This window comes from Ischnura elegans, chromosome 5, assembly GCF_921293095.1.
Source record: "Ischnura elegans chromosome 5, ioIscEleg1.1, whole genome shotgun sequence".
Classification (NCBI taxonomy): domain Eukaryota; kingdom Metazoa; phylum Arthropoda; class Insecta; order Odonata; family Coenagrionidae; genus Ischnura; species Ischnura elegans.
The window spans coordinates 12,473,192-12,500,675 of NC_060250.1; the positions used below are offsets into that span (position 1 = coordinate 12,473,192).

Here is a 27,484-nt window from a genome sequence, read left to right on the forward strand (position 1 = left end):
AGAATTATCCACTTACGGGTATTCTTTATTACCTACATCACAGTATTTCGCTAAGAGAACGAAGTTACCCGAACTGTAGCGATAGGAGGAGCGAAAAGAACGAGAATAATCGCGGGGAAAATTTTCGCTACGCTTCGAGTTGCCGTAGCGAAGCGGGGACCCGAGCGAAAGGAGAACGAGAATCACCGCCCTGTTCCCTTGCAGTGATAGCAGGCATCATCGTCAAAATTAAGAAAGACTCGTAAAAATTTTCCGTCAAGCGTGACGAGATAGGAGTCAGGGAGCCATGTGTTTGGCTTTCACACTATATAAACTTGTCGTCTGAAGCTTTTGACATGCTTATATCCTTCCCTTTCAGCCCTAATGAGAAGAGGGATCACGCGACTAACTGGTTTCGCGGCATGCGCTATGAGCGATAGTAAGTCAGAATCTTTCACCTCTGGTGGCACATTGCTGAATACAAGCCTTACGGACTGGGCTACCACTCGTGTTGACAAGCAGTTGCGATAAAGCCAATTTATTAAATTCCTACTTCAAGAGCGTGTTCACCGAGCCTTCCGAGAACTCACCCGACACCGTTGACAATCTTTGCATACGAAAGATGCCGCCTATTGACATTAGTACGCACGGAATAGAAAATATATTGAAATCGCTCAGTCCAAATAAATCACTTGGTCCAGACGAAATCCCTTCTCGCGTATATAGAGAACTAGCATCAGAAATTGCCCCCTACTTGCAAATAATATTCAGTGAATCCATTAAGCAACACGAAGTACCTAATGACTGGAAAATCGCTAATGTAACACCAATATTCAAATGTGGAGACAAGGAACAGCCATCTAATTACAGGCCGTCATCTTTAACGTCCATCTCATGCAAAGTCCCTGAACACATCGTAGTCAGCTCGGTAATGAAACACCTAGACGCGCAAAACTTATTAATGAGAACTCAACATGGATTCAGGAAAAGCAGATCGTGCGAAACCCAGTTAGCGCTTTTCGCCCACGATAGTTTAGTCTGCGGAGAAGACAACATTCCATTCCCTACAACGTAGCTATATAATCGGGGTACCCAATTAGAGACATTTGAATCCGTAAAATATCTAGGAATTAGACTCATTAATGATCTATCGTGGAATAAACATATTCGAGAAATAACCGGTCAAGCTAATCGTAAAATGGGTTTTGTTAAAAGAATATTAGGGAAGTGCGACGACAAAGTGAGAGAAATAAGCTACTTTTCCCTCGTTAGACCACATTTGGAATACGCTGCCAGTGTTTGGGACCCTCATGAAAAAGGCTTAATAACAGAGTTAGAACGCGTGCAAAGAAGAGCTGCCAGGTATGTGAAAGGTCGTTACGATAGTCTTGTTAGTGTAACTGACCTCTTAGATAAACTCGGATGGGAATCTCTGTCGGACTGTAGATTGAAAAATAGACTAAACCTTTTAGATAAATTCAAGAGCAGTGTCTTTTCTGACGAAGTTGACCATATCTTACGGACGCCAACATACTACGGAAGATCAGATCATATAAATAAAATGAGAGAGATAGATTGTAGAACAGACAGATTGTAGAACAGACAGATTCCGAATGTCATTTTTTCCACGATCAATAAGAGATTATAACGGCAACGATAGACCTCATAAATAGATTGCATGACTTGTAGTGTAGCCAACTAACCTATATAAAACTTAATGCTTGTTTCTTGATTTTATTATTATTTCTAACATCATATAGTATTATAATTTATTAGTATGCGTGACGTTTTGTGGACCGTGTGGTGTGCATGTTGGAGTCCAATTGCATGCTGAATACTGGTGATTGATCACCCCCTGCCAAACACCTTAGAGGTGGCTCGCAGGGTATTATGCAGATGTAGATGTGTTGCCTGGATAAATTGTTCATTCACTGTCAGTCCTCCATGCTCTAAAAGCTTGTCTACTAAATCTTCCGTTCGTAGGTATATGCAATACGCATATTCTGTCATGGGAAAGTTTGGTGGCGTGAGTAATTGAGTGTCCACCACCGAGAAGATCGCCTACTACATAAACATACTCAGAAAGTGGCGTGTTAGGAACTGCGGGGAGAATGATAGCAGTTTTATTGCTCGGCAGCATTGGGTCGGCAAAGAACCTGGGCGGATTTTGAGGGCTGTTTACGGCTTTAGTAACGTGACTCATGGCGTGGGAGAGGTTGACGGAGGTTTTGGTCGGAGCTGCGACCTTGGACGCATACGTGACGGGCTGGGAAAGTAATACATCCCTAGCTGAAGTTGAAGGGCAAGGTTTTTCTTCTTGTACTTGGTGGCGATTAATGTTAGTTATTGGATCGTTTATTACCTGAAGTTTCCCTCTTGAACGCCGTAGAATTGTGGTGGATGAAGAGTTGACATCTCGGGAGTGATGAGACCCCCCTCCGGATTCAGCGGTGACAGGGGAGGGGTTCTGGCTGGTCCAATTGGCGACAGGAGATTCGGTTATGGGAGAGGTAGGTGTGATAATTGAATCTAAGGCAGTCGTGGTGGATGTGGTGATGACCCCAGGGTCTTCCGAGGTCGTGACCCGCTCTTGGAGGGCGTCCATGCCGCCCAGGCCGTAGGGACCGGCCGCGGCGAGCAGCAGTGGACCGACGACAAGACGTGGAAATCACACAAGTATTGGCACTTGTAGTAAATCGGTGTATGTGATGATAGGATCCAAGTTACAACGCAATGTAGACCAGCAGTAGTTGATCTAGTAGGCTGCAAATCAGTGTTTAGGCGTGAAACGCCAGTAAACAGCGAAGGATATCACACAGTGAAAAAGAAACGGTCGGCAGCGCTGCGAAGGCACGAAATCCTGTGTGTGTGTGTGGTCAGGTCTGTAATCCGCATTCCAAAGCTAATTTTTAATCACAAGTGTCTCCCTTGTTACTACGATACAAGTTTTTTTCGGCTAATTTCAAAGTTACACCTCTAAAACTTAGGCCCATTGTACACCTGGGCAAAAATACGTATCTCTATAAAATTCATATTCTACGACACTGCGAAGTTTGAACACGATCTGGTGGTGAAACTTGTGTGCCTTGCGTTGTAAGATCGTACCAAGATTTGTCTTCGTAAATTTAGATTTTTTATATATTTTGGATTAGCTCCCGTTTTTTTCATTCGTAGGTTGTACCTAAAAAAGTACTTTGAATCGTATGCTTCTAGAAGTGACCCCATTTGAAGTCACATTATTAAGCAGAAAATTTGAAGTTTAAGCCAAGGAGAGAATTTATGAACCTACCTGTTTCTCCTGTACTCCACTCCGTTGCTAAATACGATCCCGCAAACCGTGTAGAGTGTGCCGGGGGGTATTAGGACACCAGCGGTTAACAAATGAAAAGGAAAGGATCTAACGAAGTCCCACTTAGCATTTTTAAAAATTACTTTACTGTTTCGGTGGAAAAACGAATTGGTATATTTATCCGTTCGGCAAAATATCTCTCTTAAAGTATTTTTTCTTTCTTTGCCAAAAGATTGAATGATTACCTCACGTAATGATTTCATCTTATGGTAATACACGCCACTAGTTCATTTTACGTGGGATATAGAATCTCTCATAGCAAAAAGCCTCTGAAACGTAGATTATAGTAAAATGATTTCGTTTATTTTGTTTTTCTTCAGCTATTAAAATGGTTTTTGTAGTAAATACTCTCGCATGAACTTGTTTTAGAAATGATAATGATGATTTAAAAAAGGATGCGAATGATTTAGGATGAAGAGGGTTCAGGAAATGTAAAAAAAACTTAAGTGATAATTTTTACACCTTCAACAGGCGAGTAATAGAATTGCAGCCGTATTCAGTCGTTCTAGGTTAAGGAAACAAATGGCTCCTCGGCCTACAAACCCTGAAATACGTGTGTAGAGAAAATAGCGGGAATTTAAAAAAATATTTATTCTTATTCATTAATGCTGTCACCTTGAAAGTAATTCCCATAAGATACTATGTACTTTTGCCAGCGCTTCTTCCAATCCTCGAAACTCTTCTCAAACTCGATTTTTGGGATCGCCTTTAGCTCTGTCAGCGATTTCTTTAATATCATCTGTGCTTGAAAAACGACGACCGTTTAAGGTTCTCTTTATTTTTGGAAATGGGGAAAAGTCACACGGAGCCATGTCTGGCGAATATGGAGGCTGGGGCATCGTTACGTTGTTGTTTTGGCCAACATTTCACGAACAAGCAATGAAGTGTGAACCGAAAATTGCCGAGCTCGTGAAAACACGTCTAACCTTAGCGGCTGCCACAGACAAAGTAAACTATGAATATAGCTGAAAATTTTATCATACTTCAGGGGTATGTACCAAAATTAAAAAAAATGACATTGGGACCCTCCAAACTTGCGGTACAAGAGTGAAATTAATTCCCGTTATTTTCTGAACACATCTCGCAAGCGTTAGGAAATTTGGAGGCGACAGACATATGGTGAGCACGAGAGCATTCGAGTTTCTCCCATAAAGAATTCATAGCTTAGCGTGGGTTAGTTTCCTTCCGCGCCATTTATAAGGGTCATCCAGGGGAAGCGACATCGCTTACCGTCGTGCTGATAGCTACAAGGACGTTTCCATGATGAGATCGCTGAAGTAGCCGGTTGAGAATCCTTTGAAAGGAGAGAATGCTCTTGAGTCTTGATCTTCAATGGAAGCATTATGCTATCGGATATAATCAGAAATGATATGTACCTGGGGGATCAATAAATATTTCGTACTGTTACCGTTGAGCAATTGTTTTTTAGAGCTCTTTTCAAGTCCTCGCTTCTAGGACGTACAGACGTCTATCTCGTTGGAAAGTATGGTACGTTTGAATTTAATAGCCTTCTCTCTGTCATACGTAGGTATTAATAAGCCCATCTTTCGATCTAGTTACTACTCTCACTGGTATTTTCTACTACACTATATTTATTCCTCAAGGAGTACCAATAAAAACATTAATTCAAGAAAATTTTCCCCCTCAAACTCATGTTTTTGCCATATTCACGTAAAATTGGAAATCTGTCATAATTAAGTATGCAGGCCATTATTTATGTGAATTTTTATCCGCCAATCAATATTTATTTACTTTTTACCAACCATTGGCCCCGAAAACATCAGAAATATGGATTTTTGCAGCGGTTGACATTCATTAATTAACAGTGAACGATTAAAAACATCCATTGGAGAGGGACCAAAAATCCAGACGGGACCACCCACCTCTCTCGGAGATTTTCGTATCTCAAATAATAAATCTTCCGCTCACTTTAGTTAGTAAAGGCATTTGTTTGAAAAGGTTACACCGATAAACATGTTTAACTAAGTAAATGAAAGGCGTCAGGGGCATTTATTTTGGCAGAACAAAATCACCATTTAATTTACCTCGATTCATTATAAATGCGCAGAGAATAAATTAAAAAAAGTGATTGTTTAGGCACGCATCCAAGCGGTATATTTGCTTTGTTCAGTTTCAGAACACATAATTCAAATAAACTCCAAATTTATAGCAATTATTTTCTCATTATTTGTAATTTTCCCGAATATAATGCAATTAATTTTTCATCTCACCTTCATGATCATTAAAAAGCAATTAAGCTCAGTATATCCTCTGTTAAATTATCTCAATGACTTAGTTAATTTACAAATGAATACTGGAATTTTTTCTCTCTTTCAACTTTCAATGCAATATGCTAAAATATTAGATTAAATTGAAATAGTGTTTATCTATTGGCTGAAGCCATTCTGATAATGGTTGCTAGGTATTCGCAGGCATTTGTGGGAAGCGATCCATCGTTAACATCATTGACGCCCAATGGGTAGGGTGAGAAAGGGAGAGATGGCGAAAAACCCAGCGTCAGAATTTTCAAGCTCTTTACGAAAAGGGTAAAACGTCTTTTGTGACGACCAGATTGAAGTGCATTCCACACAGCGCTCAAGTAAGAATCGTGCTGTCTCTGAACATTCTTTGTTACTGCTAGTATTTGTAATTGGAACGACGAAGTTGGGATATAGCTTTCTAACCTCGATATTAGAATAGATCCATTTCATAGTGTTTTCGACAAAGTGGGTGATTTGTTTTTTACAAAGTGGGTGATTTAAACAGGGCCGGACTGGGACCTCTAAAAGGGCGCTGCCTTCAACTTAAGAAAGGGCGCAGTCTGAGGGTAGTGCTGTGGGATATTGCTTTGAAATTTAAAAAGTAAATTTTGAAAAAATAGGGTATTTTTTTGCAATGGTTTCAAAAAGTTATTTAGCTATTACAACGCGTATGCGATAGAAGGTACGCTAATTTAACAAGCGAATACTCCAAATGATCATGTGTAATTGGCTTCTACTTAAGATGGATATATTCTAAATATGAAATTCTATGAAATAAAACTAATACAAAATGAAACATATCTTTGTATAAATACAAAACAGCCCCTGAAAACTGAAGTTATAACTAATTATTGTGAAGGCCACTTTTTGGAGCCCACTTTAATTATCAGAAGGAAAGTAGGCGCTTCATTTCCTTGCTTCGGAAACAGAGTTCATCTATAATTTTTTCATTGCTTATCTTTGTGACTAATTCTCGTTCCGACTGCATCAAGAGGAGAGCTTCCAATTTCTCATAGCTCATGGATGAACGAATTCTCGATTTTATGAGCTTCAGCTTTGAAAATGCACGTTCGCTGCTCACTTGGGTCATCGGTTTTGTTAAAAAGAACTTGTAAGCCTTATGGAGTTGCGGATACATTAATGAGTACATATTGTACTGATAAAGTATCTTGTATGCACATTTAATACAGGAGTGGCATTTGTTGTTGCTTTTAGACCAAATTATTTCTTCATCTTCATCTTCTGATTTAGAACTTAAATTCACGTCAATGTCACTGGAATTCTTCTGAAAGTGGTCTTGTAAATTCATATTAAAGATTGGCCATTGCTCAATAAATGATTCCAGTTCTTCCTGGAGCTTGCCTTTGTCAATGTTGGGGATCACAGAGCATATTTTTTCCAATGCATGTTCTGGTATTCCATTTGTTCTTAACTCAGAGAATCTTACAGGATCAAAGCATGAAAGATCTTGATAAACCCGATTTTGATCAGAAAACCTTGCTGCCATACTGGCGTTAATTTGGTCAACAACCACATAAAACACATTAACTTTAAAACTCTCTTCACTGCTGAATGGAGTTTCTACGACCTCATCACTTGTTTCATCTGGCATTTTTTTCCGTTTTTTTTCTGTCTTCTGGCTGGCAATTCACTCTCTATGCTGATGTTGTTGGAATATTGATCCAAAATTGGATTTTCTTCGATTTTATTAATCAGACTTTTTGACATGAACTTGACAAAGTTTTTTGCAGCATGGACAATGCCTGAAAACTCTTCTCTTATTCTCTTAAGACTGTCTTGAGCTGATGAAATCAAATTCCAAGCCTGTGCATAATCTAAATTTTTTGTTTGAAGATAGTCCGACAAAGGCGTTGTTGATTTGAAAATAATCAAGAACATCATAGCAGTTAGGATTGTTTCAAACGACAAAAACTTTTGAAGAAGACTGTTTGCTTCATTTCTTGTTTTGGAACTGAATTCTTGGGCATTTGCCACGATAGAAAGAGAAATGATCAACTCTATGTACACAGTTTTAGGTTGTTTTCCTTCATATTCCGCCAATTTCATCCAGTTATGGAAATAGCCAAAGATCTTGGAAGTGGCGTCACTCTTTGATCTCCATCTAGTTGCACCAATAGCACCCAACCTATAACTTGGATGTTGCTCCAAATAAATATCTAGTCTCTTGTGAGATTCCCTTACAAACACTCGAGTTTGCTGCAGTAAGCCAAAAAACGAAATCGAAGCCGTCACAACTTGTGATGTGTCTACCATAACCAAGTTTAGGGAATGGGAATAACACCACGTATGAATGTGGTGTGGGATCTGCTCTTGCAGCCTGGCTGAAACGCCCTTATATTGACCACTCATGCTTGCAGCTTCATCAAATGAGTTGGAATGCAGTTGTTGATATCAAGTTGATATCCTGCTTCCCTCATTACTTCGGTGGTTTTCTTTCAGGCAGTGTGTTGAAATTCTCATCGGGTGTACTTCCTGTGGGTGGTATTGTTATTTATAATGAGGAACTTGCATGGGTCGTAGATTGCTCTAAAAACTATTTTGAATAAGTCAAATGGATACATTAGCTCGCAAAAATACCTTCAGTTTCTCCATTCAACATCAAAAGAAATATAAAAAATGCATTTAAAATCGAGAAAAATTTCTCTGAGCCGACCACTTCGCGAAGACACCCGAGCGTTGCCGAGGCCAGGCGTGACGTCATAGGTGCCTAAACAACCGTAGGGAGTAGGGAAATACGCTGAGCGCATGGTGTAAAATTTGTTTTGAGGGAGTATTTAGCCGCTCATCGTCACTTTATTTTGTTCTGTTTTTCTTGGACAAGTTTTCCTATTGCTATTGTGCCTAGATTATTACTTGGGATATTAATAATGCGGCATCGGGATGATGAAGTACAAGCGTTTCACTTCGTATGTTTTAGTGATCAGAAAAATGGATGATAACGTTGCCACTCGTTCGAAGAGTACACCTGAAATTCATCTACATCTACATAATACCCCGCAAGTCGCCTAAAAGGCGTGTGTCATGGGGTGTTAGGACACCAAAAATTGATGCCACGACCCTCATGGAATTTGTTAAGACAAATTATTGCTATACGTCGGCGGCAAATCGAGTTGTAAAAGAAACTTTTAATACTGGAGGATAACGATCGTAAGCTGTGCTGTTGAATTTGGCAACACCGAATTAACAGAGAAGGTAGTCCTATCCGTCCTACGGTACGAATTCACAGCAAAACAGTCTGCACACAATCCACATGTGAGATCGCGATTCGGTTCCGCTGCCAACACACACACAAGCTATAACCTATTTCAATAATATAGGTAAATCCATAAACAATATACTAGTATATACCATAAAAATATAGTGGGAAATAGGCAAATACTCTTATCAAAAACTGGATGTCACTATCACATTCTTATATTCATCACGTACAACTTACAATAACAGAACTCGTTATGATGGAAACAACTATTTATTCACTGATATAAACCCTTAAATTAGCTCACACAAGTGACACCGGTGACTTTTATCACTACTATTCGTTGAAATAATGGAATAACAAACTTCACTCACAGTTTTTATTTCAATAGCGTGATCGTGAAATGTCATATCTACGGTGAACAACGGAGATAAGCACGCCACTGACAATTTTTACACTACTGTTAGACATTTATCGATAGCGTAATAGCACTTTTTACAATTCAATCACGATGGAACACTGATAACTCTTGGCCGATATTTTTCAACCTTGTCAAACTTTGTGCATTACAACCACTGGCACTGTGATTATTAGTAGTAGCTTAACGGGAGATGTCACGTTGAAAATAACACTATTTTGTCACAAAAAAGTTCCTAGATGTCTCCAATCAGCGAGCAAAAGTTGCATTGACTGGAATTCACCCCATAATACAAGCACAGACAGTCCTAAACGACGAATTCTCCGGTACCTACGAATAAACGGACGAAGTTATTGTATATAAAAGCTAAGCGGACATTAGTAAACATCAAAATCGTTCTAATTACATACTTGAATGAATGATATGCCGTCGATAACATCAACTTACAATTAACGTATCCAATGGCCGTGGCTCAGACTCCTACAACGATGTTATTTAGGTATTATAAAATTTTTGGTTTATCTGCTCCAGTTTTATATTTTATGCCCTTACTCAGACATTAATATTATAAATAATGCAAAATATGAGGGCTTCCAAAGCTCTATCGTCGGATATTTATCTTTAAATATAAAATAATCAACACGTCTAACAAACGAAGCTCTCACAACTGCTGGCAACTATTACAAACAATCACAACAATAGCTTCGCGTGATGTTTAGGCACCTTTGACGTCATCGAGGCTTCGTCGGCAGTGGCTTGGGGGGTGAGGGAGTTTTTCCCGCGCTTTAAAATTCGTTATATTTATCATTAAATATCTCGCGAAGGAAAACTCAGATTTACATGAGGTTTTCTTTGTTGTATTCAGAAAATAATTTTCTGTCCGCCTGTGAAATAAAAAAAAATTCATGCAAGTTCCCCATTGGGGATCCTTCGAAAAGGGGATAGTATTGAAAGGCAAAAAAGAGACTCGGAAGTCTGTTTGTGCGTTAGCTTAAAATAAATTCATTGGTGGGGTGAATTTCAAGGACCTGATATTGCATTCGTACCTAATGGAAAGAAAAGGCCATTAAAAGTGGTGTATGAAGTTATTTAGGAAACTATTGAATGCCGCAGTCCTAAATTCATACGTTGTTCACAGGAAAAACACGTATAAAAAATTGGCACTTATCATTTCGCGTGCAATTGGTCGAGGTAATATTTTTGAAATATCCAACTTCATAAGGACTGTTTGGATAGGGCCGTCTTTCTTACACAATTTAGTACCAAGACTCACAGAAATGCATTTCTTAAGGAAAATTCCTGCAGCTGGGAAGAAATCAAAGTCCCAAAGGAGGTGTGCAGTTTGTGCCTAATATGGGAAATGAAGAGACAGCGTGTACTGGTGTGAAAAAAATGCAGTGGGCTTATGTTTGGATTGCTTCAAATCATGTCGCAGAAAGCAGATTTTCTAATTGTAAGATAAAATCATTTGAATATTCACATGTTCACGTTTCAAACATTAACACGTGATTACCTATATGAAATGATACGGTAATAAGAGAATAAAGTCAGAGAAATGGGCGAAGTGATAAATTTTCAAGTAGGCGAAACGGGTAAACCTATCGCATCGGTATCCAAACTATAATGAAAATTTCAACCCCAAATAACTAAAATAAATCATTTGATTGTGTTTTGAAAATGAATGGAATGTTAGAAGTCTCGCGGCTTATTCGAAACCAAATTTAAATCTTTCAAAACTGAAATTTTATTCAATAGTTCAAGGAAGGAGATACATAGAATAATAAATATTTATTCAAATCGCTCGAAAAATTGATATATAGTAGCGCATTATACGACGCAAGTTCACAAACATTTTCAACGATACTGGTCGTATATCATAAAAGATATAAATTATTGAATGATAATATGCGAAAAAGGCGGTCATTTAAATATCATTTGGCGGCTGAAATGGGATTTAATTAAATTTCTAGTATTTGAGATATTCGAGTATTCGCGGATACTATTCGCACATCTCTATCAAAATATCTTATTTGACTCACCAAATTGGCTGCGGCGGCACGTCTGCACTTCAGCCTTCGGCGCTCGGCGTGGACTATTCACAATGGAGGACTGTTCGTGGCAGTGGTCGGAGTAGTACTGGTCCTCTGTCGCCCGGGAGGCCAAGCTAGGGTGTTGCCTATTTTTTATTTTTTCTCGGATTTTTGATTTCTACCTCTTAAAATATGCTCTGGGGTGCAGAATGGATATCCTAAAAATTTCAGCTCAATTGTTTAACATTTAGAGGTCGCTCAAAGAGCATAAATGCAATAACATTAAATTTTCCCGATTTTTTTAAGTAACATCATTTTCAGGGGTAACGCACGATTTTGCAGATCTTTAGAAACAAAATTCGCTCCATTTTAGCGTCCGCTCAACAGTTTTCCAGGAATACAATACTTTTCCGCGAGCTACAGCAGCGCGTCACACCCCTGACGGCGAGCTGGTCGCTCGTAGGCCGCATCACGGTCAACTGATAAGTCCTCACTGCATTACTCCCCCTCGCGCCTTCCCTAACGAGAGTCGGTGGAAGAAGGGAGGAGTTGCCTGTATTGTTTTGCATTGTAATAAATTCATGAGACTTTCGTTGAGATTAGGCAGAATAGATGGAACCATGGAGAATGATGTTTAGAGACAACTATGTGTTTGTTTTCTTACCCGAGTTTGCGTTTTTCACGCCCCCTTTAGCCTAATCGCACTTGGATTTTGAATGGCGTAGAGCAAATTTTCGGAGTCGAGGCGCTCGCTGTTGATAAAATAGTGTTTATCGCACGCAAATATATTGAAATGTTCCTAATCGGTGTCCAAGCAGCTATAGCCGATTGTTTCGCGAAAAAAGGCTGCCTTTGATTCGCGAAGTGCTGCAGGTGTTCTATCACCACCACTTAACCCTGAAACAGGGAGTGTGTGCAAAATACGAGACTAACGATGAGATTCGTGGTTCCATTCAGGAGTATTATGTCGAGAATTCAAATCATTCAAGAAATACGTGGAATATCTAAAATAGTGGCACTGTGCAGTGAGCTGTAATAATTCAATAATTATTTTTGGCGGCGACCTATGCAACAGCTAACGAATGACATGGAATTGAATGAAAAATTGGATCGGTTGTTTGATATTGCCGCGGTAAGTGCTCTGGAAGTTATTCAAAATGATGTGGATAAAGTGCTCTTGAAAATAAAGAGGCGACCAGGATATCCGCTTCAAAAGATACTAAGTTAGCACTAAGAGTGTTTTCAAAATATTTTTCTTTCAGAAAAACTTTCTTATAATTATTAGTTTCCAGTTTCTGATAGCACGAAAAAACTAATCTCCCACGACATAGAAAAATGCACATTATGAAATGCATTGTAAACTGGCTGTTTGGGGTGGAATTGGTTTACCAGGACAGCTATAACGCGCCTTGGCTTGCTAAATAATGAGATGCTTATCTAGCAATTAATAGAGAGTGAGGAGTCAGAGAAGTTGGCGCGTCGAGTGGAGAGGAAGAGAAGATATGACGAGTAGATAGAAGGGAAGATAGATGGGTAGGAAAATCCTAATTACTCCCCAAATTGCACTGATCTTTGATGCCTTGGGCTTTGGCGCGAGAGGAGCGGCAACGGTTCCTGTTGTTGCTATGTTGTGGTAACAGGGGTTACTGTCTACTAAAGGAAATATTTACTCATTCGTTGAATAAAGTAAGTAAATATTATTTAGCATATTACGACATTAAATGGTTCTATTAATCTCATGGCCGATTGATGAAATAAAAACAACATTAAAGATTCCATAGCTCACCGGTGCCAGTGGGTGGCCGGGCCACTGCTGAGATTGTTCACGCCTGCGTTGAAGAGTGGAGATTAGCGAATATATTAAAGCACTTTCAATTGATTCGATAAGCGCAAATTAACTACTTTCATATCTTAGGTTCTCAGTCTATCATATTTTTTGAATTCTTAACATGAAAATTTCTTTTTTATATCATTAATTAGGCTCGAAGAACGGTGATGTAGTTATTTTAAAGGGTAAACTACAGCATACACTCGGTATGAAAAACGCCAACATAGTATTCGACTCCTACATTCTTAATCCGACTTTCGCTTGTAAAGGCGGGAGGGGCGTGAGGCAGTGAGGGGCGCAGGACTTATCAGTTGACCGTGATGCGGCCTGCGAGCGACCAGCTCGCCGTCAGGGGTGTGACGCGCTGCTGTAGCTCGCGGAAAAGTATTGTTTTCCTGGAAAACTGTTGAGCGGACGTTAAAATGGAGCGAATTTTGTTTCTAATGATCTGCAAAATCGTGCGTTACCCCTGAAAATGATGTTACTTCAAAAAATCGGGAATATTTAATGCTATTGCATTTATGCTCTTTGAGTGACCTCTAAATGTTAAACAATTGAGCTGAAATTTTTAGGATATCCATTCTGCACCTCAGAGCATATTTTAAGAGGTAGAAATTAAAAATCAGAGAAAATATAAAAAAATAGGCAACACCCTACCGAGCAATCCCTAATAGCCGCTGGAAAAACTCGAAGAACAATCGCCTCTCGTTTGGCGCCATGTCGTCTGCATCATAGGTCTGCATTCAGCGCCGCCACAGCTGTCAACGTTGTCTCGTAACGCGCAAACCTTAGCAATGGCGCAGCGTGTCATTGCAATCATGGCATGTCGCTGTCGTCTTAGTTACTGTATTGTCAGTATAAGTTGTTTTTGTATACAAGTGTTGGGTTTTTAATTGACTGGAGCACCTTTTAGAAAAGACGTACTTGCGCCTTGCGGGCGCAGGAACGCATTTTTCTAAGGGCGCACTCTTAGACCACGTTGGTCTAAGGGCGCACCGGCCCACGGGCCGATGGGCCGGCGCACAGTGGTTCAAAATCGGAAAAAGCTGGTCGAAAGTCATTTTTTCAACTTTTTTGGAGGAATTTTTGAAGGTACTATTCGTATTCTACACTATCTGATCTATGATACTGGCTAGTACTACGACTATTTTGTGGCTCATTGTAGTTTGTATAAATGGTCAAACATGAGTCATCCGGGATAAAAACGCCTGACGCGTAAAATCACTCATTTTTAGAGAAGTTCACCTTCATATAAAGAAGGTTTCAGACAATTTATGAACTTTAAAAAAATACAGAGCATAAATTGGTACCTTCGTGTACAACTACTGGTGATTTCTTATATTTCCATAGTTTTATAGTTGGAAATAAAAATGTTTAAACTTTATGCTATTTTTACTTGAATTTTGAAATATAAATAGCAAAATCGTTTTGGGCACCTCCGAGCCCCCCGGAAATTTTGACGCGAATTGAAAGTATATAGTCTATAGATTCTATATCAAAAGAAAAATCTTGCTACTATTTGCTACTATGGCCTCAAGATGGTTTTATGTTGAACGGTGCAATGTGCTGCGGCGACTGCCGCCAGGCCGACCGGGCGGCGCGCCGCGGCGGGCCAGTCCGGGCCTGGATTTAAATACAGGGGGAAATAAATGTTTTGTTTTTCAAAAATGGCGAAAAACTTCAAAGAAATGGATTTTAAAATTAATATAAACCAAAGTATAACTTTTTGCAAATTAAATTTGAAGTCTAAACCAAACTGAGATGTAATGGCAGCATATGAAGTTCCGGAATAGACACGGCTCCCGCGAATATATTTATCTTTGCAGTGAGGACGAAACTGAAGCGCTGAGATGTTTTGATAATCCGAAGCAGTATTATATTTCACTCTTGTATAATAGGTCTTTATACAAATTACGTTCCCAGTTTACAAAGGATGGAAAACACATCTGCAACCACTGTGTATTTCACGTGCACCAAAAATGCTTTAATCAGTCATATGGGATCCTGGAAATACTTGTTATGGTTATGCTTGTATTTTGCGCTAACTTATTTGCTATACGTCTATATTATTTGCGCCCATTTTGCCTCGGCAGAAAAAATTAATACTCTTCTGAGAAATAATCAAGTCCGACGCCACGTGTTGGAGACGCTTTAATACATTTCCTCACTTGTAGTATGTATCTGGACATCATTTTCACACCCTCCTTTTCGAAACTAAAATTTGTTAAGAAAAATCATTTGATAATTTTTTGAATCTTTCTTTGAAATGATCCATTGCGCGGAATATGATTCTTTTCAGTTCTGAAAGAGCTAATAAGTTATGTAATGTTATCATAATTTTGTGTTTCAAAGTTGTATTTAAGTTAAAACATAATTGAAAAAAATACTTTTAAAATATAAAATTAGTTGTGCTCCCATAAATTGGAAATAAGTGCAAAGATACCTAACATACGTGAAAGATTCATGCTTCTCCTTTGTAGCTTTCATTGCACTCAGCGTCCTCTACTTGAACATCAACAATAGCGCTGTTAATTTGCAGTGCGTGTATCTTTTGACTTAAAGCCGTTCAATGACCCAAAAATAGCTGTACCTACCTAATTCGTCCTCCTGGCGTCGTATAATGTACTTCCATTTTTATCTCGCTGTCGCTTAGTTTTCAGATATGATTTTACTAAGGCGAGGGAAATGTATGCAGCAACTATTTAATGCGAAAATATTTTTCGTTTTTGAGCTCTCGGAGACTTCACGCCACTGCTTATGAATACTACACGATGGATTTAAAATGCTCTTGGCTTTCGGTATCCTTTCTCTTCTCCCATCTTTCTTTTATTTTGGATTTTTTGGTCGGAAATGAATACACACACTCCGCAAAAAAGAAAGAATTCTGCGATGCAGACGTAAATCTCTCAAAAGTTCATTTCCCGTGCCGTGCCACCCATCCTTTCCTGCGGAAATGCTATTTCACTCGCTGGGAGCAGCATTAAATATGCGATTGCATCATGGCGCATGCGCGCTACAGAGGGCGCCAGCCAGGCTGCGCCTTCTCTAACCCCTCCACCTTCCACGCACCAACGAGCTCCAAAGGGCGTTGCCTACGAAGCCTTATTATCATTGCCGTCACTATTAGATTCTCTCTGTATCGTCTCTCCTTTTCACTACGGTGATTATTATCGTACAAGAGGATGAGATAGTTCCGGAATAAACAATCGTTTTGCGGTCCACTTTCCCTTGGCATCCGTGGCTGGGTCGATCCGGCCACACACAGCCGATGCTCCTTAAAGGGAAGGAAACAAAAAATGGTCGGGACGGCGTGTTTGACATGGGGATAAATCAGGGACAATATCGTTCTCTGCTCTGTCCCAAGGCGAAATTATGCTTTTACTAGTGCGTAACACGCGTAGGGTTGAACCCGCTTCCCGACGGCGCTGGAGAACCTTTTGATGTGGAATTATGAAAACTGAAAAAATGCTTTGGGGTTGAAATGCGGGTGCTCTTTTGGGTCAGATCCTCCGACCCTTGTGTCCTTCAAGGGGAGCTGGTTCAGGGGAAAAAATACAAGAAAAAGGGGCTGTTACACATGGAGACAGTTTTTAGGACTCTTCATGGAGATTATTTTGCTTAAGTTTTGCTCGAATATATATTTTTGCTCATGCTTGCCTACCCTGCTAATGGAATTATTTATGTCAGAGTTAAATTGGATCTCATTTTCTTGTGGCGAATTTTTAAAACTGTGGTATGGAGTTCATATGTTGTGATTATATTGCTTTTCGGTTTAAGTACTTAGCCCTTTATGCATTGCCGTGAAATCACTCTAGCAGGAAATTTACTATTCACCTGCGTAATTTAAGTCTGCCTGGGACAAAGCATCTCTAACCGCATTGAGCTTGAATGGAAGCATTTCAGAGTGTGTATTGTTAACCCACTTGTTGCTATCCAAGAAAATAACATATTATGTAGCGTAGTCGAAGTAGGTGGTAACTTGTTGAAATCGGGAAATAATATAATTACTCTTTGTGTATATGAAAGATCACAAGAGAATCTTACAAAATGTAATTATTTTTTTCTCAAGAAAATGACTAGATGTTGGGACAATTTGGAACGCATATTTCACACCAGGACCACACAGTGTGTTTTATTACAAATCAAAGAATGTAAATAAAAATTGGCGATATGCGCGCATTTTATAACGCAAAACATTTGAAGCATATTACTTCATCCAAGCTCTTAGACCTTCGAGATTTGAGAGAAGGAACATCTTATCTCTTGAATAATGCTTCGAGAATGCGTAATCTTGTCGCATCGGGACTGAGAGTTTGTCTCTCTACGCTGTAGACATGAAATGGGGGCAGGATGCACGCCTTTATTGCTTATACGCTCCATAAATAGTCGAATATTATCCTGGACCATAAGAGTGCTTGCGTTGAAGTAAGCTTCTTTTCCCGTAGTTTTTTCGTTCCCTCGTGAATTCAAAACCAAATAAATTGGGTTAAGGATGAAGGATGGCGAATTCAATGCCCATGCATGGAACGTTGCGGGTCAGATGGAGACTTTCAGTTTCTTACTCCGCGTTTTCGGAGACGTGATAAATCAACCTTGCCCCCGAGCCACGATGGCAGCCCCCTGCGATGCTTGGCTCCATCCTTGCCTCACTCACCACGATGACATTTTTTTGGACACCGTTATGAAAATTTATCACGTGGAGAGCATATTTTATGGGGCAAAGGTTTACCGGTAGTTTAATGCCTACATTTTTATATCACTATGGCATTTTCACACTGAATCGAAATATATGAAGTGGATACTCTTTTTATAAAGGAAATATGTTTGATATACGTCTGCATTTAGGAGATGGAATCTGCGTAATAAGTGGGCTTCGGCAAAATGGTGTCGCGAGGTTTATCTGAATCCAAATTCTCCCCCAATAATGGATTTAAGGAGCGCTTAGCATTATTCCCTGTGGGATTTATTCTTGAACGATTCGAGAACATCCTAGTTCTCATTGTAACCATTTGCTATGTTCCCTATTTTGATATTTTTCTGGAGCATGTCAAACATTCGCCGGTAGTAAAAATTAATTAATCTGTTGGATCCTTTTTTCCACTTAATGAACGGCTCTTTATCGGCTCTCTATTATTTCAGTTCTATAATATGTGTAGCAAGCATCCTCCGGTATATAAAATGAATACTTTGTGGTAATTACACGAAATGAACTACATTGGTGCTTGGCACGGCGATGGCATGAATTGAGATAGTGACTGCACTCCAATTTTTGGAATGCATGGTGTTTCGGGTTGAAAATGGATTGCAGCATTGATCACGGGAAGTAGGTGAATTGAAGGGTTGGGCAATATGCGGAATTGCTCATATTTGCATGCAGAGATGCCTTCCCCCTCGAGGTATAATACCCTTCTTATCAAGATCTTTTGGGCTGCGTAAGTTACATCGTTGCCGAATTTCAGTGCCTCTCCAATTTGGGGCGATCGAGTCGCAGATAGTCACAAAGGAGCCACATAAAGGGACTTAGAGCTTGTGATTTTGCTCTTTTATGGCCCTTGAAGATTTTTTTGGCTCCTACTTCAGGCTCAGGCGTTGATATTTGGAAGAGGAGTTATTTTTGTAACAGATCTCTCCGTTTCCGTCAAGTGGATGTGTAAGGATTAAGGTAAGCCCTTTAATCTAAATGCTCCGAACGTTTTCACTTGAAAGGAGAATTTTAAGTAACCTGTAGGAATGAATCCTAAATATAATCCCAAAAAATCTTAATATCGTATAAATATCCGAAAATCCAGGTAGTTAAAGGAAAGGAAACATTTATTTAATGTGACAAACGTCGTGGTTCCAATAGCCATGGAGGTTTGGCCACACTTCATTAAACTCCTAAAGATTTATGATCTTTATGTGAATAATTTTGGTTTATGATAATCTCTATATCTATTTATGATATCTCTCTAATGTATTCTTATGATAATCTCGAAATCCAAATCTTTTAAAAACTTCGATATATTCGCTTGAAGATACAAAGTGGCCGCATTAAGAATCTTTGATATTTATTTGGGCCGCTTATATTTCTTGAAGATTATTTGTTGCCTGATTAAATTTGAGCTTTAATATTGCAAAGGGGATAGATAATTTTCGCTACAAAGAGGAGATTTCCTTTGGGCGGTCGTGCACCCGGCCCAGCGCTTCCGCCCCATTGAACGCCGCTTCAAAACGGTTAATCTCACTGGAGAGCAAAGAAGGCTGCCGAGTTCCTTTCTCCACAGTTTCCTTCGCTCGACCTTCCTCCTCTTCCCTCTCTTCCCTTTCATCATCTCTCTCTCTCTCCCTCTCCGATTGTTCCGTCCGCCTCTAATTGTTCGTGGCTCGACGACGAACTTCGCCTCACGCAAACCTCAACAAACTCGGCAAGGATCTTTTGTGCTCCCTCCCCTCCATCTCTTTCCTTTTGTCTTCTTCTTCTTCATCCTCTCGACCTCTTGGTCCTCGCGCCTTCCTTTCTCGTGATGCATCCAGCCTCACTCCCAGTGGGAAAATGTACGAGAGCGCTCAAGGAGACTGCGCATGTCTACATTTCTGCCTATACGCAATGGTGAAATAAATACATATATTGAAGACCTTTTCTATTCCACACCCTCAACCGGTCGAGAAAATACCTCCAAATTCCCTTGAAAATGACGCGAGACCGGGAAACCGGTCGAGGTTGTACCTAATAAAGTGTGCAAAATAGACAAAATCGTCAATATATTTATTTAACCATGAGTAAACTACACTGACTCAACTCACCAGTAATTGAAGACATATTAATTTGGGATGTTAATAATAGGTGGATACTTGTACCAAGTTGGACTCAGTGTCCAGATATTTTGTCGAAAGAGCTATTGGAAGGACATGGCCCCACCTTAAAAACTCTAAATATTGCTGATAGTGGATCAATTATCAAAGTTAAATTATTTTAAAACAACTGTTGGTTCACCTTAGTAACATATACATTGATTTAATGGGAAAACACCTTTGGTAAGCTGTGGTGAATTTATTTTGAGATGTTTTTTTTCCCAAGAATTATGCCCCAGACTGCGCAAGTGAGGGTAGCGGACGGAGAATCTGGGTGGGCTATAGTATTGGCCGGGGAGTGAGACTAGGTTGTCCTTTATCGCCGCTGCTTTTTAACGTATACTCTGAGGAAATGGTGAGATAAGCGTGGGACGAGTTGGAAGCTGGGGTGAGAGTGAGAGGAATGATGTTTAAATCGGTAAGGTTCCCGGATGATCAGGCGCTCGTCAGCTAGTCAGCGAGGGGACTGAAGGCTCTAGTGGATGCGTTAGACGAGCGGTGCGAGGAGTATGGGATGAGGATTAATCACAAGAAGACTAAGGTAATGCGGTTTTGTAAAGCATCGCGAGCGAGGAATGTGAGACTTAAGATAACGGTGAGTGGTGAAAAACCTGAGCAGGTTGAGCAGTTCAACTATTTAGGCAATACGTTAGAGGAAAACGGATACAGTAATAAGGACATTAGGAAGAGAATTGCATTAGCAAAGGAGGTATTCATGAACAGGAAGGAGCTTCTGAGAGGTTCGCTGTGTAGGAATTTAAAGAAAAGGTTAGTGAAGAGTCTGATCTGGAGTGTAGCGCTTTACGGTGCGGAAAAGTGGATACCTACTAAGGAAGGAGGAAGAGAGAAGAATGGAGGCATTCGAGATGTGGGTATGGAGAAGAATGGAGAAGGTGAAGTGGACGGAGAGGAGGAGGAACGACGAAGTGCTGGATTTTTTTGGCGAGGAGAGGCAGCTTTTAGATGATATACGGAGGAGACAGATGGTATGGGTTGAGCGAGTACTTAGCGGGGAGGGGATGTTGAAAACAGTGTTAGAGGGAAGAATGTTAGGTAAACGAGGGAGGGGAAGGAAAGAATAGGATTTTTAGATCGAATTAAGGGCAGTCGGTCTTATTGTGAAATGTAGAGGGAAGTGCATGACGGAAGGGGAGGCTCACGGAATTCTTTTAAGCACTCCATGGAAACCTACCTTAATCGGTAGAATACTATAATAATTAATGCATTGTTTCGTCCCATGCATTGCAAGTTATTCTACAGGGTATGCAACTAGTGTTCAACGACCTTCACTGGACAATGATAAATAATGCCAAATCTATCGGTTTTATAAAAAATATTCGTTGAAGAAAACTTAAAAAGAACTAACTTAACTATTTAATGGCACATTGGCTCATGAATTTAGCTCCTTCGATAAATGGTTCTCCTTTTATTAAGGAATAACTCCTTTTTGTTTGCTAAAAATCGTATTTTTGTAAACTTTTCCCATATTTTTTAACGTCATTATATTGAGTTGAAGCTTTTTTAATATAATATTTAGACCATTGGACAACTTTTAGTAGGGTCTCGCGGAAAAAAATCATGCATTGATTTTTTGCGAACGCCCTACTGCACAGTCATCAAAAGCTGAGGCGGAACCTGGAACTTCAAATGCAATACATTCAACCTCAGGGAAATGGGATAAAAGTTTGAAAATAATAAACCTACCTACTAATAAATTTTATTAAAATCCTGGTGCTTCTACTTCAACACATTTTTTAAAATTCAGTGGAAATAAAATTAGCATCAGAGTAAGCTGAAACGATCAGTGAAGAGACATATTTTGCCAAACGGATAGATTTCGGAATTCGTTTTTGCCTCTAACAATACAGAAAAGGACACAAAAAAGGAGGAAAATGAAATAAAGTAATGCTAGTTTGGACTCATTATGCGAATTCCCTTTTCTTTTTTTGGCTGATGTCTTAACACTCCCCGCCAAACGCCTAATGTGGCGGCTTTCGAGTTAGTTCGTAGATTTGGAGGAACAAGAGAATTCAAATATGGCAACCCAGTAACCAGAACCCGATGCCAAAAATGAAGCTTCCAACTTCAATATAATTTAAGGAAATGGAATTGATATAAATTGAAATAATAAGAAATAGATTTTGTTTTAATCTCGATGCTTCCCCTACTTCGAGAGGGTTTAATTTAGTGAAAATAAAATTTTAAATCGAAGTCAAAAACACATGAAAAAAGTTTTCTTCGTAGTGGGCCAATCAGACCCATCGCGTGATCACGGACCAAGCCATTTCGATTTTGATCCAATGAGAGGAAGTCGATATTCCATCTTGTAAATATTTCCTCTGTGGCCTCACCACGTTCCTTCCCGTCCTGATCTGCCACGCTGTTGTCCCAAACCGAAAAAGGCGAGGAAAAATTCATTCTTTCGAATTTATGTTAGGAAGTTTTGAGAGATTAATTCGGATTCAGAAGTTGATGTACAATTCACAATGAAAAATTGGTGTTTGCCTTTATGACGCTGGTAACTAGAACCCGTAAAACATGGGGCATGCAGTGTAAATATGCTAGTCGCCTAAAATTCGTTAGTTTAGGAAATGTGCACCTCAACGAAGGAAAAATTTTCATACAATATATTTTGCCAAAAAATATTTTAACATACAAGCATAAACCCTAGCAAACCATGATAATTAACTTTTCATTGGAGTTTGTTTTGTTTATTATTCTCAAAACTGTTGCGTTTTTTACCAAAACTTTGCGTTTTTTAAGATGATAAGTCCAATAAAGTTTTTAGCGCCGCTTGGTCCTCGGAGTTTCTTTGGCGTAAATAAAAATTATCTAGAGTATGAAACATATTAGTTAATAAATACCACATAAGTATTCACTAGTTCTACCGTAAGATCGATTCGAGTACGTACGTAGGGTGACGCCTCGCTGGTGTGTGGTGTGACCCGAGGACATACCATTTGGGCTGCAATTTTTCCAAGTTCTTGCACATTTTACTTCATCTGGACCATTTTACCTCCTAAGTAAGCCACTCTTCTTATTGATAACGCGTTTTAATATGTATTCTTGGTTTTCAGTTGGACTGATACATTATCTTCGTGTGTCGATGTTCATCTCAGTAGTCGTAAGACTTGAGCGGAAGGAGCGGCGTCATCTGCTCCTCTCGACTCGCGCTCCCGCACACCTCCTATCTGGGTCGCCGTTTCCATTTTGCTCCCTCTCTCGCGTCCCTTTTCCTTCTCGACGATAACATTCCACTCGTAGCTACCAAATCTTCAGCGTTGCCTTCTCCTAGCTAGTTCTCTTCTTCCCACTTAATACTGAACGATGTGAGGTCTTGAGCGTTGAACTGCAGCTAATTTTGCATCGCACTGAGGCATTGAATGTTGTTACCAGTATTGATTCGAAATATCTCATATATATGGACCTCAAGCAGGATGGACATTATTCAAAAACTCCGTTCAGTTGTAGGCTTAAGCATCTGGAATAAGTTTCCCAAAAAATACAAATGACTCCACGAGTTTGAACGCATTTAAAAGTAAAATCTTCACTCACTTAATAGCCCAGTCAAAATTGACATTGACCCTTTCATAAATTCCCAACAAGCTGAAAATTTGTATGAACATTAAGGATACCGCTCTAATGAAATACTGAAAAGTCCCCATCGATCCCGTGTGTGCAAAAGATTTTTTTCAAGGCCAAAGGTCACGAAAATGAGTTTTTTTTTTGCATTTTTTGGCCAAACGGTTAGTTTTATGACAAAAATTGCTTTGACCAAAATTGTAGATCACAAAATTATATACAAAATTGTCATTTTACTTTTTTCTCTAAGATTTACCGTTTCTGAGAAAAAGTCATTCGAAAGTTAACTGGAGCTGTATTCTCCGCAATATGCATGACTATATTGTTGCGCTCTCCGAACATTATTAGACGCGTAACACGCATATTAGTTACTAGCATTCACTTGTCCATCCGCCAACAATCGGGACAAAGGGTTTAGTTTTAAATATTCCCTCTTAGTGATAACATGCGGTCATTGCTAGAACTATAAGTCAAAGTTTGTGCTATATTTAGTTATTAGCAAATTACGGGCATGGCTTCATCTGTAAAATAACCTTTGCATGCAAGTAAAATTACTACTGTTGATCGTGGCTCAAAGACGTTGATTGATGCAAGTGCTGAAAGAAGAAATGAATTTCCAAACTTGATGTCTCCGCTGCTGCCATCGTCCATGTCGCACTACCGTAATGAAGTACTTTAAGATATAATTCGCATTACTTACCGTCACCGCCGTTGTTACCGTGTGCAAACTCTTCCTTTGAGGCGGTGTGCCGCATGATTCCAAGGTTATTTGCCCCTCACCGCTGCCCTCACCTTCATCCCCTCCATCTTTCGGGGTCGAAGTCTTTGAGGCAAGGGTGTGAGCAATGGTTCGGCTGGATCTTCTTTCTCTCCTTCCCCACCCATCTCCTCGGGCGTCCCTCTATCTTCACCCCCTCCAAAGGGCCTCCCTTACGGTTCTCTTTCGTTCCTTTCCTTTTATAAGTTCGGATCAACACGCCTCATAAACCTCGTAGTTATTCCTGTTAACGCTCTATTAAAACTGCCGGAATGGGCGCGGACCGAGGAAGTTTGGAAATTACCGTGAAATGTGGACGCGGCTGTGCGAAAATTGGTCTTCGCTGAGGCGGGCAAGAAAGCAAAATGTGGCGTAGTTTGAAGTCGATATATCTCCAATGATTGGGAATGAATAGGTCGACGAATACTTAGCCGCAGTTGGGATAACTAGCCTCTCAGCTCGTAAATTATGATTAAATTTATCTGTGTATGGCGGATACGATTTAAATTATCGATACATTTAACTTTACTCGTATAAAACTGTTTTTTTTCTGTCGAGGGAAATAGGTGTATGTCGTCTTATTTTTGGAAATAAAATGCAAGCGGAGTGGATTCTTCCTACGAAATCCTGTTAATTTCTGGGAAAATGGACATCTTTTAAACGTATGCTTGAATTGAAATATTTTTCACGTGGAGAAAATACATGTGTGACATGCACTGCACCGACAAAACAATGCTACCAAATCTCAATCTAAATGGTTGATATTTTCTACGTGAATACTAACTCTTATATTTTGTTGAGGGTCTAATGCGATAATAATTGGTTTTTAATGCCATGTATAAATACTGCTAATTTTAGTGTGATTCGTTTTAGGATTTATTATTGGCTTTTAAATCCCGAAAGTGTATAAAATTTTTGTAACTTGTGAACATTTTCTATTTTGTGTCTTACTTACTTGCCAAACTTAGCGTTATCATGTAGGTGTATATATTCTTTTTCCATCTTAGGTTTTACTAGTCTCCCTTCCAATGAAATTACTCTGTTGAACTAGTCTATTGAACACATAAAGTCACTTGAGTTTCCCAAACATACAGCACTACTAGAAAGTTCAAAGTGCTAAGCAAAGGACTTATGATTTTTTAGTAGTAGTCGTGCAGATGCAGTCACTAACCTAATGCGGCATAGTATGATTCATTTCTGTTTGATTATTGCAGTAAGTTACACAAGCGATTTCTAAACTGTTCAAATACCCGTTCGGGGACTTTGAATTTCGGCGAGAGGGAAGCTAAAGTAAGGAGGAGGGAGGATGAATATTCGTCGAGTAATATCCGTTCTGAGGAAGACTATGAAAGCGGATAAGGCTCATCATTACAGCGCTTGAAGGGTGGCTGGAGTCGCGGGGAGGGGTTCACGGGAACGTGCCGTCGCACCAGTTCAACTACATTCTATGGAAGCAACCGCTGGCCCAGCAGGGACGACTGCTATCGGAAGTTCTCCGTGTGGGTTGGAGCAGCTTGCCTAGTCCCACGAGATGGTGGGAGAGGGCGGGGATAATGACCTTCCTCCAGTGTTGGAGGTTATGCCCTCATGAACAGTAATGTAACCATTGTGAGCTCCTTCGCAGGCTTACTAATACTAATGGAATGGACGTGATAATGGACTGTCTTTCACTGGTTTGGTAGTTTCTAAGCAATGCGATACGCTTTTGTGTCGGAGCAATATTAAGCCAGAAGAAAACTATTAAGCGGGTTTTTAATGTTTCCGTCAGGCGACATGGAAAGTATATGAAGGATTACTAATGATTAAGTGAAAGTGCACTCACTCAGAAAAAATGTGTGATTATAAATATTTGACAACGATCATTTAATTTTTGTGGTATTTTCCGTGAATTCCCTAATTTTTATTAATATTTCCTCGGATCACAATTTCAGATTGGATTCTGCAAATGCGGCTTCTGCTAATGCGGCTTAAACTTCTGTCGTCAAACTAAGAAATTTGCTGTAAACTCTTAAACCATATTTACAACTCCTTATGCTTAGGGTGACCAGATGCCAAGAGGTGAAAAAGAGGACAGCGCCCTATGAAAAAAGGGGTAAAGGGAGAAAAGGTACGGCACTTGAAAAATAACGGGAATATTTCATATTGAAGAACAAGAAAAATTTATTAGCTCTATGATTTTGTATATTTTTTCTGTGGATATAATATTTTCAAGCAATTTTTGAATTTTTAATACAACTCTTTTATAAATTTTTACGAAGGAAATGTTTAATTTGTTTCTTTCAGTAGTCCACTGAGATGAAATTAGAGAAAATACCCTTTCTGCATTTGTATTGTGCCCTGGTATTCTTAAGAAATATTTAGAATTTTTGAGAAGTTCTGAATGGCCCTTAACAGATTGCTATAAATATATAATCATGATTTTCTAAAAGGATGACGTTTTCCGAGCTTAAAAAATCCGCCCGGACACCAGACGGACATCTAGAAAGGTGGACATGTCCGAATTAATCCAGACGTCTGGTCACCTTACTTATGCTCTCTATCATTGGAAATAGACTGATTTGTGTGTTGAATAATAATCATATGTCACACCATATTTGGGAGTAAGCTAAATAAAAATAACGGTTAAATTAACCGTTAAAATTTTGTAAAGAATTTAATTTATTCCTTACTTTTTGTCCAAGGCAAATTTTACCAATTATTCATTAAAGGTTATATTGATGGATTCAAAACTAACGTCAGTTAATTTTATTTGTAAATTCTTGGTGAATTTCGATGTATTCGTAATTGGATACGAAGGTTTTTCCAATAGTTAAAGAGGAAAATAAAAAGGTCGGTATCTCAGAATTCAATATGGCAAGTAGTTGTGCAAGAATTAAATGGATAGGCCTAGGGGAATACATTCAAACTAAAGCGGGGTTGAGTGGATTAGCCGCCTAAGCTTCGGAAAGCACTCTCAGACGCGAGACCATTCAAAGAAATAGATTTTAAAAGCTACTTTATTTAGTCGTTTAATTAACCGAAAAATAACTTTTAACGTAAACGTTGCATGTTTTAGAAAAGTAAATTTTAACCTTCACTAATTAGTTTTTTACCGAGATTAACTTTAACTTTAATCGGTTAATCTTTTTGTAACTTTCCCACCTTTCATCTCAAATCAGGGTCAGCTTCGGAGTCTTAGGCGTATTTGTAATACGTCACGTTGTTGGGGTCTGAGATAGGGGACTTGACTCTT

The 27,484-nt window shown here is 39.4% G+C and overlaps 1 long non-coding RNA gene across 1 annotated transcript; it reads left to right on the forward strand.

The window, feature by feature from the left end:
- Nucleotides 1–354: 354 nt before the first annotated feature.
- Nucleotides 355–26,904, forward strand: LOC124158505. The gene is made up of 3 exons (XR_006864818.1): nucleotides 355–418; nucleotides 26,184–26,359; nucleotides 26,536–26,904. It is a non-coding gene; the product is annotated as an uncharacterized LOC124158505 (long non-coding RNA).
- The last annotated feature ends 580 nt before the right edge of the window (nucleotides 26,905–27,484 follow it).